Source organism: Oncorhynchus kisutch, unplaced genomic scaffold, assembly GCF_002021735.2.
Source record: "Oncorhynchus kisutch isolate 150728-3 unplaced genomic scaffold, Okis_V2 scaffold894, whole genome shotgun sequence".
Lineage (NCBI taxonomy): Eukaryota > Metazoa > Chordata > Actinopteri > Salmoniformes > Salmonidae > Oncorhynchus > Oncorhynchus kisutch.
In genome coordinates, this window is record NW_022262839.1 from 62,599 (window position 1) to 74,902 (window position 12,304).

General features: G+C 41.1%; 1 long non-coding RNA gene across 1 annotated transcript; it reads left to right on the top strand.

Moving 5' to 3' along the window:
* Window positions 1-4,753: 4,753 nt before the first annotated feature.
* LOC116362892 (uncharacterized) lies at window positions 4,754-6,475 on the top strand. Its single transcript, XR_004207796.1, has 2 exons — window positions 4,754-5,605; window positions 5,785-6,475. It is a non-coding gene; the product is annotated as an uncharacterized LOC116362892 (long non-coding RNA).
* The last annotated feature ends 5,829 nt before the right edge of the window (window positions 6,476-12,304 follow it).

Consider the following 12,304-nt stretch of genomic DNA (forward strand, 5'->3'; position numbering starts at 1 on the left):
ATCTGATCAATTGTAATTATTGCCTATAGGCTAAGCCCTTAACGAACTGAGTTTTGTTGCTGAGCTGCCCTCTTGTGGTACAATAATAATACTGATAGTTAAATGTGCCACCTGGTGGAAGAATATGTATGCATGTACTGTATGTATGTACTGTATGTCTGCTACTAATATAAATGTTGCTTATGCTCTCTCCTGTTGTCTATTTTGGCGTGGACCTCTCAAGAGACAACCTGCATACAACTGAACTTTTTTCCAAAATACCCAGATTTTTCCCCCATCCAGGCTGGAATGGCTGGACTTCACTAAAAACAAATGACTGGCGCTCTCTTCAGTAAATATTTTACCTAACCGTCTCTGGACGCTAGAAAAAACAATAACAGTGAACCTCCCCTATACCCAAAATAATCATTTAAACAAAGTGGGTAGCAGAGAACATGTCTATACCGTTTACCATCACTTCTTGGACAGACCAGAGCCTTACATATACAGTTTTAGAAACAGTTCTTTGTCCTTTAAGCATTACATGGCAACATGGGATTTTTGATAGCTTTTTATAAACATTTCATGCAATTCTACATAATTTTACATATTAGCAGAATAGTTTATAATGCCATACAAATTACCAATATTCAGTGGTGTAAAGTACTTAAGTAAAAATACTTTGAAGTACTACATAAGTCGTTTTTGGGGTATATGTACTTTACTATTTATATTTGTGATAACTTTTACTTCACTACGTTCATAGATAAATAATATACTTTTTGCTTTTTCCAGGACAAACAAGAAAAATAAGGAATTTGAAATTATTTATACTTTTACTTTGATACTTAAGTATATTTTTGCAATTACATTTAATTTTGATACTTAGTTAAGTATATTTAAAACGAAACACTTTTAGACATTTACCCAAGCAGTATTTTACTGGGTAACTTTCACTTTTACTTGAGTCATTTCTATTAAGGTATCTTTACTTTTACTTAGGTATGACAAACGGGTACTTTTTGCACCACTGCCCGAAATTACAGACAAAGAATGGGCAGAGAGATAGTCCTGTGTGTTCATTTTATCATAAACTCAGGAAAAAAAAAAAAACATCCTCTCACTGTCAACTGCGTTTATTTTCAGCAAACTTAACATGTGTAAATATTTGTATGAACATAACAAGATTTAACAACTGAGACATAAACTGAACAAGTTCCACAGACATGTGACTAACAGAAATGGAATAATGTGTCCCTGAACAAAGGGGGAGTCAAAATCAAAAGTAACAGTCAGTATCTGGTGTGGCCACCAGCTGCATTAAGTACTGCAGTGCATCTCCTCATGGACTGCACCATATTTGACAGTTCTTGCTGTGAGATGTTACCCCACTCTTCCACCAAGGCACCTGCAAGTTGGGGGGAATGGCCCTAGCCCTCACCCTCCGATCCAACAGGTCCCAGACGTGCTCAATGGGATTGAGATCCGGGCTATTCGCTGGCCATGGCAGAACACTGACATTCCTGTCTTGCAGTAAATCACGCACAGAACGAGCAGTACAGCTGGTGGCATTGTCATGCTGGAGGGTCATGTCAGGATGAATTTGCAGGAAGGGTACCACATGAGGGAGGAGGATGTCTTCCCAGTAACGCACGGCATTAAGATTTCCTGCAATGACAACAAGCTCCTTCTAATGATGCTGTGACACACCGCCCAAGACCATGATGGACCCTCCACCTCCAAATGTATCCCGCTCCAGAGTACAGGCCTTTGTGTAAAGCTCATTCCTTCGACAATAAACGCGAATCCAACCATCACCCTAGTGAGACAAAAACCGTTAGTGACGAGCACTTTTTGCCAGTCCTGTCTGGTCCAGCGACGGTAGGTTTGTGCCCATAGGTGACGTTGTTGCCGAGGTCGTCTGGTGAGGACCTGCCTTACAACAGGCCTACAAGCCCTCAGCCTATTGCAGACAGTCTGAGCACTGATGGAGGGATTGTGCGTTCCTGGTGTACCTGTCCCGCAGGTGTGATGTTCGGATGTACCAATCCTGTGCAGGTGTTGTTACACATGGTCTGCCACTGCGAGGACGATCAGCTGTCCTTCCTGTCTCCCTGTAGCACTGTCTTAGGCATCTCACAGTACAGACATTTATTGCCCTCGCCACATCTGCAGTCCTCATGCCTCCTTGCAGCATGCCTAAGGCAAGTTCATGCAGATAAGCAGGGACCCTGGGCATCTTTCCTTTGGTGTTTTTCAGAGTCAGTAGAGAGGCCTCTTTAGTGTCCTACATTTTCATAACTGTGACCTTAATTGCCTACCGTCTGTAAGCTGTTAGTGTCTTAAGGACCGTTCCACAACCATAATTGTTTATTGTTCATTGAGCAAGCATGGGAAGCAGTGTTAAAACCCTTTACAATCAAGATCTGTGAAGTTATTTGGATTTTTACGAATTACATTTGAAAGACAGGGTCCTGAAAAAGGGACGTTTCTTTTTTTACTGAGTTTATTTCTCCAATGCCAAATCGGTGTGTCTTGTTTGCAACGAAACTGTCCCTGTTTGCAAATAATGAAATCTGAGACGTCATTAGGAATCTGAGCATGCTACTTCATTTAAGGTTAGACATTCGGTTAGCAGTGTGATTACAGTTAGGTTTTAAATCACATTTTAAGAAGAGAAATTGTAGAAATACACTAGGTGTATGACTTTGTGGCTGTGGTAACTAGTGACAACCCTGTATAGGTGGCGCTAATAATTTTACATTACAGAGAAGTCAACTGTTTTTACTCCGAGCGGAAATGGAGAACAAGAACAAGAAATGGAGCAAGAACAAGATGGTTGTCAGGAGTAGTGCAGTATTATCATAAGGAGACGTATTCTTGGAAAACGTAGGAGGAATGGAGGGGAAAAGAGAGGGAGAGGAGGTCTAAGAGAGAGAGGGAAGAAGAGGGTGAGCTTGAGTCGGATAAAAATGGTGGGAAAAAGTAGATGGTTTGTTAAATAGGAATGATAGAATGTGTAAGCAGAGGGAGCTGAAGACAGGAGGAGAAATGGAAGTGAATGAGGGTGAAGTATCGGAGGTGGTGGGTGTGGTGAAGTTATCGGGGACCGAGGTATGCACCGAGGATCAGGAGAAAGATGAGTCTGTGACAGTAGGAGGGAAGTTTATGGAAAAAGTGGACTCTTGCCTTTTGGTTGATTCATTTGTGTTTTCACAGTGGGAGAGAAAGAGTTGTATAAAGTGGAATCAGTGAGGGTAACCAGAAGGGCTCTAGTGATAATTGTTTGTGTTTCTGTTGGTCAGAGGGAGAAGGTGCTCGGAGTAAAACAAATGGGGGCAAAGAACGTGAATTGTTTCGCTCTCAAGAAAAGGGCACCAATGAAAGGAGTGATAACTGGGGTAGCAGTAAATATAAAAGTTGACCAGCTGAGGGGAAAGATTTCCGGTGTATGTGATGCTCGTCGTTTGATGCGATGCAGACAGGGTGGCGAGAGTGGGGAAACAGAAGAGTCATTGTCTGTTCGTTTTAGTTTTGAAGTTGAGTCTTTGCCCGACAAAGTGAAGTTAGGAGATATAAATGATCCTGTACGAGCCGAATACATTACGATGTCACAGGTGTCAAGCTTATGGACATGTCTAGGAGGGAGGGGCCAAGGTGTGCAGAAGGGCATGAGACAAAGGAATGTGTAGTATTGGGGAAAGTAGTGGAATGTGTTAATTATAGGGGTGCCCATGGAGCTGGGGATCAGAAATGTCCCGTGCGAGAGAGGCAGGTTGAGGTTTCCAGGGTTAAAGTAGTGCAGAAGTTCTGAGACAGTGAAGAAAGTAGAGGAAGATGGGTTAATGGGGAGGAGCCAGAAGAGGACTGGCCACCCCACATAGCCTGGTTCCTCTCTAGGTTTCTTCCTAGGTATTGGCCTTTCTAGGGAGTTTTTCCTAGCCACCGTGCTTCTACACCTGCATTGCTTGCTGTTTGGGGTTTTAGGCTGGGTTTCTGTACAGCACTTTGAGATATCAGCTGATGTACGAAGGGCTATATAAATACATTTGATTTGAGTGTTGAGACTAGTTGAGCTATACCAGTACAGAGGGAGGAGTGTTGAGACTAGTTGAGCTATACCAGTACAGAGGGAGGAGTGTTGAGACTAGTTGAGCTATACCAGTACAGAGGGAGGAGTGTTGAGACTAGTTGAGCTATACCAGTACAGAGGGAGGAGTGTTGAGACTAGTTGAGCTATACCAGTACAGAGGGAGGAGTGTTGAGACTAGTTGAGCTATACCAGTACAGAGGGAGGAGTGTTGAGACTAGTTGAGCTATACCAGTACAGAGGGATAAGCCAAACAGTGGGATACCTTTCAGTAAGATTGGATTTTTAGCATTTGTAGAAATTGTTATCAACTGTACTGCAGAGAGGTATGTGGGTGTGTGAGACTTGACATACGAAGAGTTACAGGGTGTGTTAAGTGGTGATGTCCCATCCTTTCAGGGTGATGGCATGAGGTAGGAATAAATACATGTAATTAGTGGAGTAGGGTGGTGTTAACTTGATTTTATATGACTTTGAAATGAGTGAGTGTAGTGTTCGAAGGTAGGGTGTTTAATTAATACATTTGCCCTTTTCAAGCAATAAACACCCTACCTTCGAACACTACACTCACACACTCTAGTAGGTGGCGGTAATGCAGCAAATTGGATGCCAACCGCCGTTAAACCTCATAGAAGAAGATATTTTTACTCCAAAGGATCATGGGAACTTCCTTTTCAGAAGATAGCGATGTGCTGTCAACGTTTTACGGCTCATTCCATTTTGTGATACTGCAGGGAGGTGGATCGTGGCTTTTTAATCTATTAATCTTTTGACTACATTTTTGTTCGTAAGACGCATCATTGTAACGTTAAGTGCATTGAATTCTTTTCCTCGAACATTTTATTTTGATTCTGTTGAATTTATCCAACTGTATAGTTGTGAATTATCTAGCTAATTTAGCTGGCTGAGTTGATATTACAAACGGCTAACTCACAGACACGATTTATTTTTCAACATTTTGTGAAATGTGCTTGGACAGCATGGAAACTGAAGTGGAATTCGAAGTACTGAAACCATGCTGCTCCAGAAGATCTGGTAAACTTTCAAAGTGCAGACTGAGGAAACTTCTCCATTTGAGTTCCGAGGAAGGCCTGAAACGGTGGCGCACCAACCTTGTCAAAGCCACTCTCAAAAAATACATTCGTTACGAACAGAAGAGGGTACTCACTAAACTGGTCAACCAAGAACAACTTTTGACCGACAACTGCGAAGAGATGACGTATATGGCGACCGAGAATATCGGCAGAATTACACGACCACTAGGCGCAATGGCGCCAAAGAACACAACACAGTATCTGATGGACATTGTATACGACGACATGCACATCGACACCAGTTCCAGCCAGTTCAAGTCGCACCCAGTTTCATTTGTTTCTAGCGCCTCTCTTTCACCCAGGAGCGCGTGTGAAAGTTCTCTTGACTTTCAACAGAGGGACTTCGACGAAATGTATCTCCATTTTGAATCATGTTGATCAGGCTTGAACCAGTCTGTGGCAGTGCTGACCAATGCATTGACTCTAAACCTCGCAAACCAAGGTGTGCATAAGGTTATTGTAAATAAGATGTCTATTGTAAATAAGACCCTAGTTAATTACTGCCTTTTTATTTTGTGAAGACGTTTAATTTAAAAACGTTAACAAATGTATTTTGAATTTCATTTGACTATGGTCTATTGCACAATCATGTTACATTTTGGGCTTTCCTTGTCCTCACAGCGACGCACCGGACGCTGCCTGTCAGTAGGGGGCGCTCGTTCGCAGCGTCGCTTCCGGTGAAGTTGAGTCCACCGCTAACGTATCCCAGGTAAACCTGCGTCACCAACAGGTAAACGTGGCAGGTAGTAGAGTCATCCAGGTTCAAGGTTCTATGGTGCAATTTGACTTCATTTGGTTGCATTTCATTGACCTCACTACAGGTGTAGTCTCACAGATATGGAGTAATTTGCCTTTGGGCGACTTGGTTGTATACACAGTACCCAGATGTGTTCACGGCCATCTGCTGTATTTACTCTTGTGCGAGCCTTTTTCAGGTCACTCCTACTTGCCTCCTACCTGACTGCAATCAGCTCGGCTGTTGCCAGATCGATGGACACGTGCGGATGACTGAGGAAGGAAGTAAGGTTTCAAGTCCACTTCACATGTAGTGTTGCAGTTCTAATGTACACTTAATGGGTAATACTGACTTGATTAGCAATCATGTTACCAAATGCAAGTTTGAGTAATATTCACTCATTACAGATGTTACCCATAGCAAATACATTCAATCCATTTTTGATTACTTAATGTAAACATTTGTTTAAAAACATGTCGCCAATGACATCGGTGTAAATGTGTTGTATGTGTCTGGACATGTTGAGATCCAAACTTCCTAGTTAAATGCTCTTGTGAATAAAAGTCTGACATATTGCCACTTTGTTAATAGTTTTCTGTACTTTGAAGCTCTTTAGTGTCACTCTGCTTTCACATGTTGGTATTTCAACTAATATGTGGCCAGAAATGTGTATTTTTAGGAACTGAGGTAGAATGCACATGGTTCAATTTCAAATTTGGTTGTCAGCAGTCTTGTTGGTCACTCAAGGCAGAACAGTCTAGCCAGCTATCTAGTGATTACTGACCGCGAATCCCCATTAATAGTTGTTTACAGCTATTACTGCCAACATCGCCACCCTGTCAATGTTTAGATTTGCATCAAAATAGCTGTAAACCTATTTCTCTGCCCAATGGCTAAATTAGTAGAATCTCAGACCTGTGAGCGACTGTGGCCCTCGAGTTCAGAATGTTTTTTGCCCATCCCTGCTTTATGGAGCTCTGAGGGAATTTGAATGGTGTAAGGTTTAGCAGTCAGTGCTCACCCATGATAAACATGACTGCATTAGGACAATGACAAGATGGTAACAACCTCGTATGAGACAACTCCCTGTATTTCCTTTCATAAAGGGAGTAAAACTATTCCCTCATCAAATGTAGGCTAGCAATAGTTTTTGATCTCTCCCTCATACACAGGTGTACTTACATGCCCTCTGTATTACTCTGGTTAGAGATTCCAGAAATAGACTCCACCACCACCATGGAAAGAGCTCAATAGCAGTCTCAAATCTATTGAAGGTCAGAGGGGTGGGACCTCTGGCTTTCTCATCCAATGGGTTTTGAGGAAGAGGGGTATGCAATTGAGATTGTCCACATTTCTTGCAGCCTTTTATTATAGGCCTCCTTCAGTTAGGGTTGAGAGCAGACATGCTCTTCCCTTCATGGATGACTGGAAAGCCTTTTGGTGTAGTATTAAGACAGATACTTTAAAACAGCCAGTGAGAGTAAGTTGTGCTGGAATCCTTTTCTGTGAGTGGAGTAAGGTTACATTGCATTAGTCTGCCTGGTCTCCTAGACTAGACGTAACATAGTCAAGAAATTCCAGGACACTCGAATTAGGAGACGTTTGGTATGGTTACTTAAGGCTAAAACGAAGTGTGTGTATCTATATCAAATGTCTAGCAACCCAAAGGTGAGTTTGAATATCACGGACAACTTCAGCATTTTAGTTCATTAGCAACTTTTCAACTACTATACATTTTTAGCTGCTTAGCATGTTAGCTAGCCATAACCGTTAAACTTAACGCCTAAATTTAACCCCTAGCTAGAATTTGTAAGATATGAATTGTAATTTGTGACATGTCATACAAAGGGGTATGTACATCCACAAATTAATACGTACTGTACCTTATAAAAAGTTACATGTACTAAATGGAGTGTCTCGGATATATGTACAGAATAATACAAAATGCTCTGTGACCATGTTAGCCTAGTGCGTCAGATCAGTTTTTTTTTTCTCAGACTCAATCACCATCTACCATACTCTACCTCAAGCCATGAAAGGACCCTCTCCATCTTTGGAGGATGCAGCTTTCAAAGCCTCTTGGTTCACCTTTAATGATATTATTGCTTGTATGGTTTTTTTTGCTCTTGGAAGTGTTTTGAGATTCTACGAAAAGCACTACAAATGTAATACATTTAACATTGGGTGAAGGCCTTGTACTGCCAACCCTTGTTGGTTACCACTGAGCTGCAGTGCATCCCAAGCTCTCCTTTCTCCTGTGTTCACTGAGATGAAAGGAAATAACTGGAAACTTGCTCTAGTTTGCCCATAACTCATCCAATCCAATTATTTTGGTTTACCATACAGACGTAGAAACATATCTTCCAACCAAGTCACTGATCAAGTTCTAATAACAGGCCAATTTAATTTGCCAGTGATTGAATGTTGACATATAAACATTGCTAATGAGGTTGTCAAAGTAACGGTCCAATGTTTTCACATTTCTACATAATATGACCGAAATTATTTGTGTGGGTGGATGCCAGTCAAATCAAGTTCTGAGTTTGTCATGAACAAATGGCATGGAATACATCATCCATCAAAATGCTTAACAGTTCCTCAATGCAAGAACAATAAGAAATAATACAACAAAGTAAATGAAATAGAATAAAGAATTTTGGCTTAAGTATAATACAGGAAAGCACAATTTATAGTCCAATATTTACATGTGTATTGGGGAAGGGTGGATGGGGGCAGGTGTACAAATACATTGAGCAGTATAATAAGAGTGGTATCATTTTATTGAGAGACAAGATAAGAGACATATTAATAAGAGACACATCACATTTTATTGGTCAGTACACATATTTGCAGATGCAACGAAATGTGTTTGTTTTTAGCTCCAACAGTGTGGTAATACTATTCATGGGAGTAGATTGGCCAGCTCACCCTCTAGACTGCTGATTGGCCAGCGTAATCTCCTCGACTGCTGATTGGCCAACTCATACTCCTCTAGACCGCTGATTGGCCAGCTCATCCTCAGGAGAATGACATTATACTGTATGAGGAAACACTTTTTACATCCACTAGGTGGAACTGCTTGTCCAATGTCGAAGGATGAAGTTGACGTTAGCCACAGATCTGTCAGCTGCCATGTAAATAGCACAGGGTGGAGGGGTGGCGTGGAGGCTTGTCTGTTGCATAATTCTTCCCCACGTGTTAAATAAGGGCCACTATTAGCATACATACATTCAGTCTGTTACTGTGGGTGATTATTTTACCATGCGAGAGAGACAGTGACAGAACGCAGTGTCTCAATTGGAGTGGAAGTAGAGATTTACATGCATGGTCATATAATATAATGGCCGAGGGGTGCAGAGAAAGTGTTTCAGCGGCTGTTCCCCTCATCTTTACTAACAGTACATATCTCTACAGTTAACAGCTTGCCCTGTCCTCCACCCCTACTGTGCCCCACTGATTTTGGCCCAAGCATACTCCCTAAACAGGTGCTCCCTCTCACATGCTCCTCTTCCCATCCCTCAACATGTTAGGTATCATACCAAAAGTTGTCACAGGGTGTCGCCAAAGCCTTATCAACAGCCACAACCGGTCAAGACCGGTCTTGGTTGTTCTCAGGTCAATGTGAGAAGTGACGCAGACACTGAGGCGTTGATTATCGACGGTCTGCTTTTAGACGGCGGCGCGTGTCATCTGTCCTAGCGAGGGACACACACTTGAGTTTTTTCAAACTGACGGTGGCAGGCAGGCAGCGGGCAGGGACCGACGTCTCGGGTTACACACAGCTACGGTGGCAACATCCTCAATGTCTGGCTTGCTGGCTGGGTTGTGGAGTGAGGGATTTGTCTGAAGGAAACTAATAATTTCTTCCGCTTTGGCCGAGTGAGAGTGACACATTGGTTTCACCCTGTGTTTTATAGCAGCTCTGCCTCCCCTTGTCACCTGTGTGGCCCGACAGTTCACTACTACCAATCTACACGATCGCCCTGTGACTGCCAAGACTAATGGTCAACACTTTCACCCTGGTGGGTGGAGGGAACAGACAGTCAAGGCTGCCATTTGTGTGGTTGAAAGCAATACATATCTTCAACACATCTACCCACATGAAAAATACTCTCGTATACTATGGTTAAATACTATAGTATACTATGGTTAAATACTATAGTATACTATGGTTAAATACTATAGTATACTATGGTTAAATACTATAGTATACTATGGTTAAATACTATAATATTCACTGTAGTGTTTTTGCAGACTTTACTGGAGTATTTACTGTCATGTTGCAGACATGACTGTAGTACACTGTAGTGTTTAGAGTTTTCTATAGTATAAATACTGTAGTAAAAACAATTTTGTATACAGTACCAGTCAAAAGATTGGACTCACCTACTCATTTCTACATTGTAGAATAATAGTGAAGACGTCAAAACTATGAAATAACACATATGGAATCATGCGTTCAATCATTGCAGCCCAAATAAATGCTTCACAGAGTTCAAGTAACAGACACATCTCAACATCATCTGTTCAGAGGAGACTGCTTAAATCAAGCCTTCATGGTTGAATTGCTGCAAAGAAACCACTACTAAACGACACCAATAAGAATAAGAGACTTGCTTGGGCCAAGAAACACGAGCAATGGACATTAGATCGTTGGAAATCTCTCGTTAGGTAAGATGAGTCCAAATTTGAGATTTTTGGGTCTAACCACTGTGTCTTTGTGAGACGCAGAGTAGGTTAATGGATGATCTCTGCATTTGTGGTTCCCAACGTGAAGCATGGAGGAGGAGGTGTGATGATGCTTTGCTGGTGACACTGATTTATTTAGAATTCAAGGCATACTTAACTAGCATGGCTATGACAGCATTCTGAAGCGATATGCCATCCCATCTGATTTGCTCTTAGTGGCAGTATCATTTGTTTTTTCAACAGGACAGTGACCCAACACACCTCCAGGCTGTGGAAGGGCTATTTGACCAAGAAGGGGAGTGATGGAGTGCTGCATCAGATGACCTGACCTCCACAATCATCTGACCTCAACTTAAATGAGATGGTTTGGGATGAGTTGGACCGCAGAGTGAAGGAAAAGCAGCCAACAAGTGCTCAGCATATGGGAACATATGGGAACTCCTTCAAGACTGTTGGAAAAGCATTCCAGGTGAAGCTGGTTGAGAGAATGCCAAAATTGTGCAAAGCTGTCATCAAGGCAATGGGTGGCTACTTTGAAGAATCTCAAATTTGTTGATTTGTTGAACACTTTTATGGTTACTAAATGATTCCTTATGTGTTCTTTCATAGTTTTGATGTCTTCACTATTATCCTACAACATAGAAGATAGTAAAAAATAAAGAAAAACCCTTGAATGAATGGGTGTGTCTAAACTTTTGACTGGTACTGTATGCTATAGTAATTACTGTAATGTTAATAATGTAACTAGTAATATCAATATTTACTGTATTTCCTGTACTGTTTTTGAGGACTAATATACTGTAGTATTTCCTGTACTGTTTTTGAGGACTAATATACTGTAGTATTTCCTGTACTGTTTTTGAGGACTAATATACTGTAGTATTTACTGTACTGTTTTTGAGGACTAATATACTGTAGTATTTCCTGTACTGTTTTTGAGGACTAATATACTGTAGTATTTACTGTACTGTTTTTGAGGACTAATATACTGTAGTATTTACTGTACTGTTTTTGAGGACTAATATACTGTAGTATTTACTGTACTGTTTTTGAGGACTAATATACTGTAGTATTTACTGTACTGTTTTTGTGGACATTACTGTACTGTTTACTATAGTGTTTTTATTTTATCTTAGACATAGTAGTGGAGGCGTTGTCCTTAAGAAAACCCACTGGACAAATTACTCAAAGAGCAAATTTAGTTCAGAGCTTCTGCTCTTTTCTATAACCTGTAGGGTAAGGAACACAATACTGTATATGGTCTATTCTTGGCACGTGTGTTTCTCATTTATGGGTGGCACAAATTGGGATATGGGGGAGAGGAATGGGCAGGGTATACACAGATTAAATACTGTGGTATATACTGTAGTGTTTTTGCGTTCTGTAGTATACTGTAGTACTTACTATAGTATTCTACAGTATACAACACAATTCTATATTAAATACTACACATGATTGAGGTATACAACAGTATACTACAGTTTACTCCAGAATTATATAGTAAGTAATGTAATTTTCTATAGTAAACTGTGGTACTTTTCATGTGGGTAGTGTAAAGATTATTGGGACATAACATTGTTGCCCCTGTTTAGAAAGTTTGGCTGCTTGTCTCTATACTAAAGACATAGGCAACAAGCCAGGGGACCGATTAGATTTAGCTCTGAAAGGATTTGGAAACGTCCCTTTTGAACTCCTAACTCATTGAGAGTAGTGTTT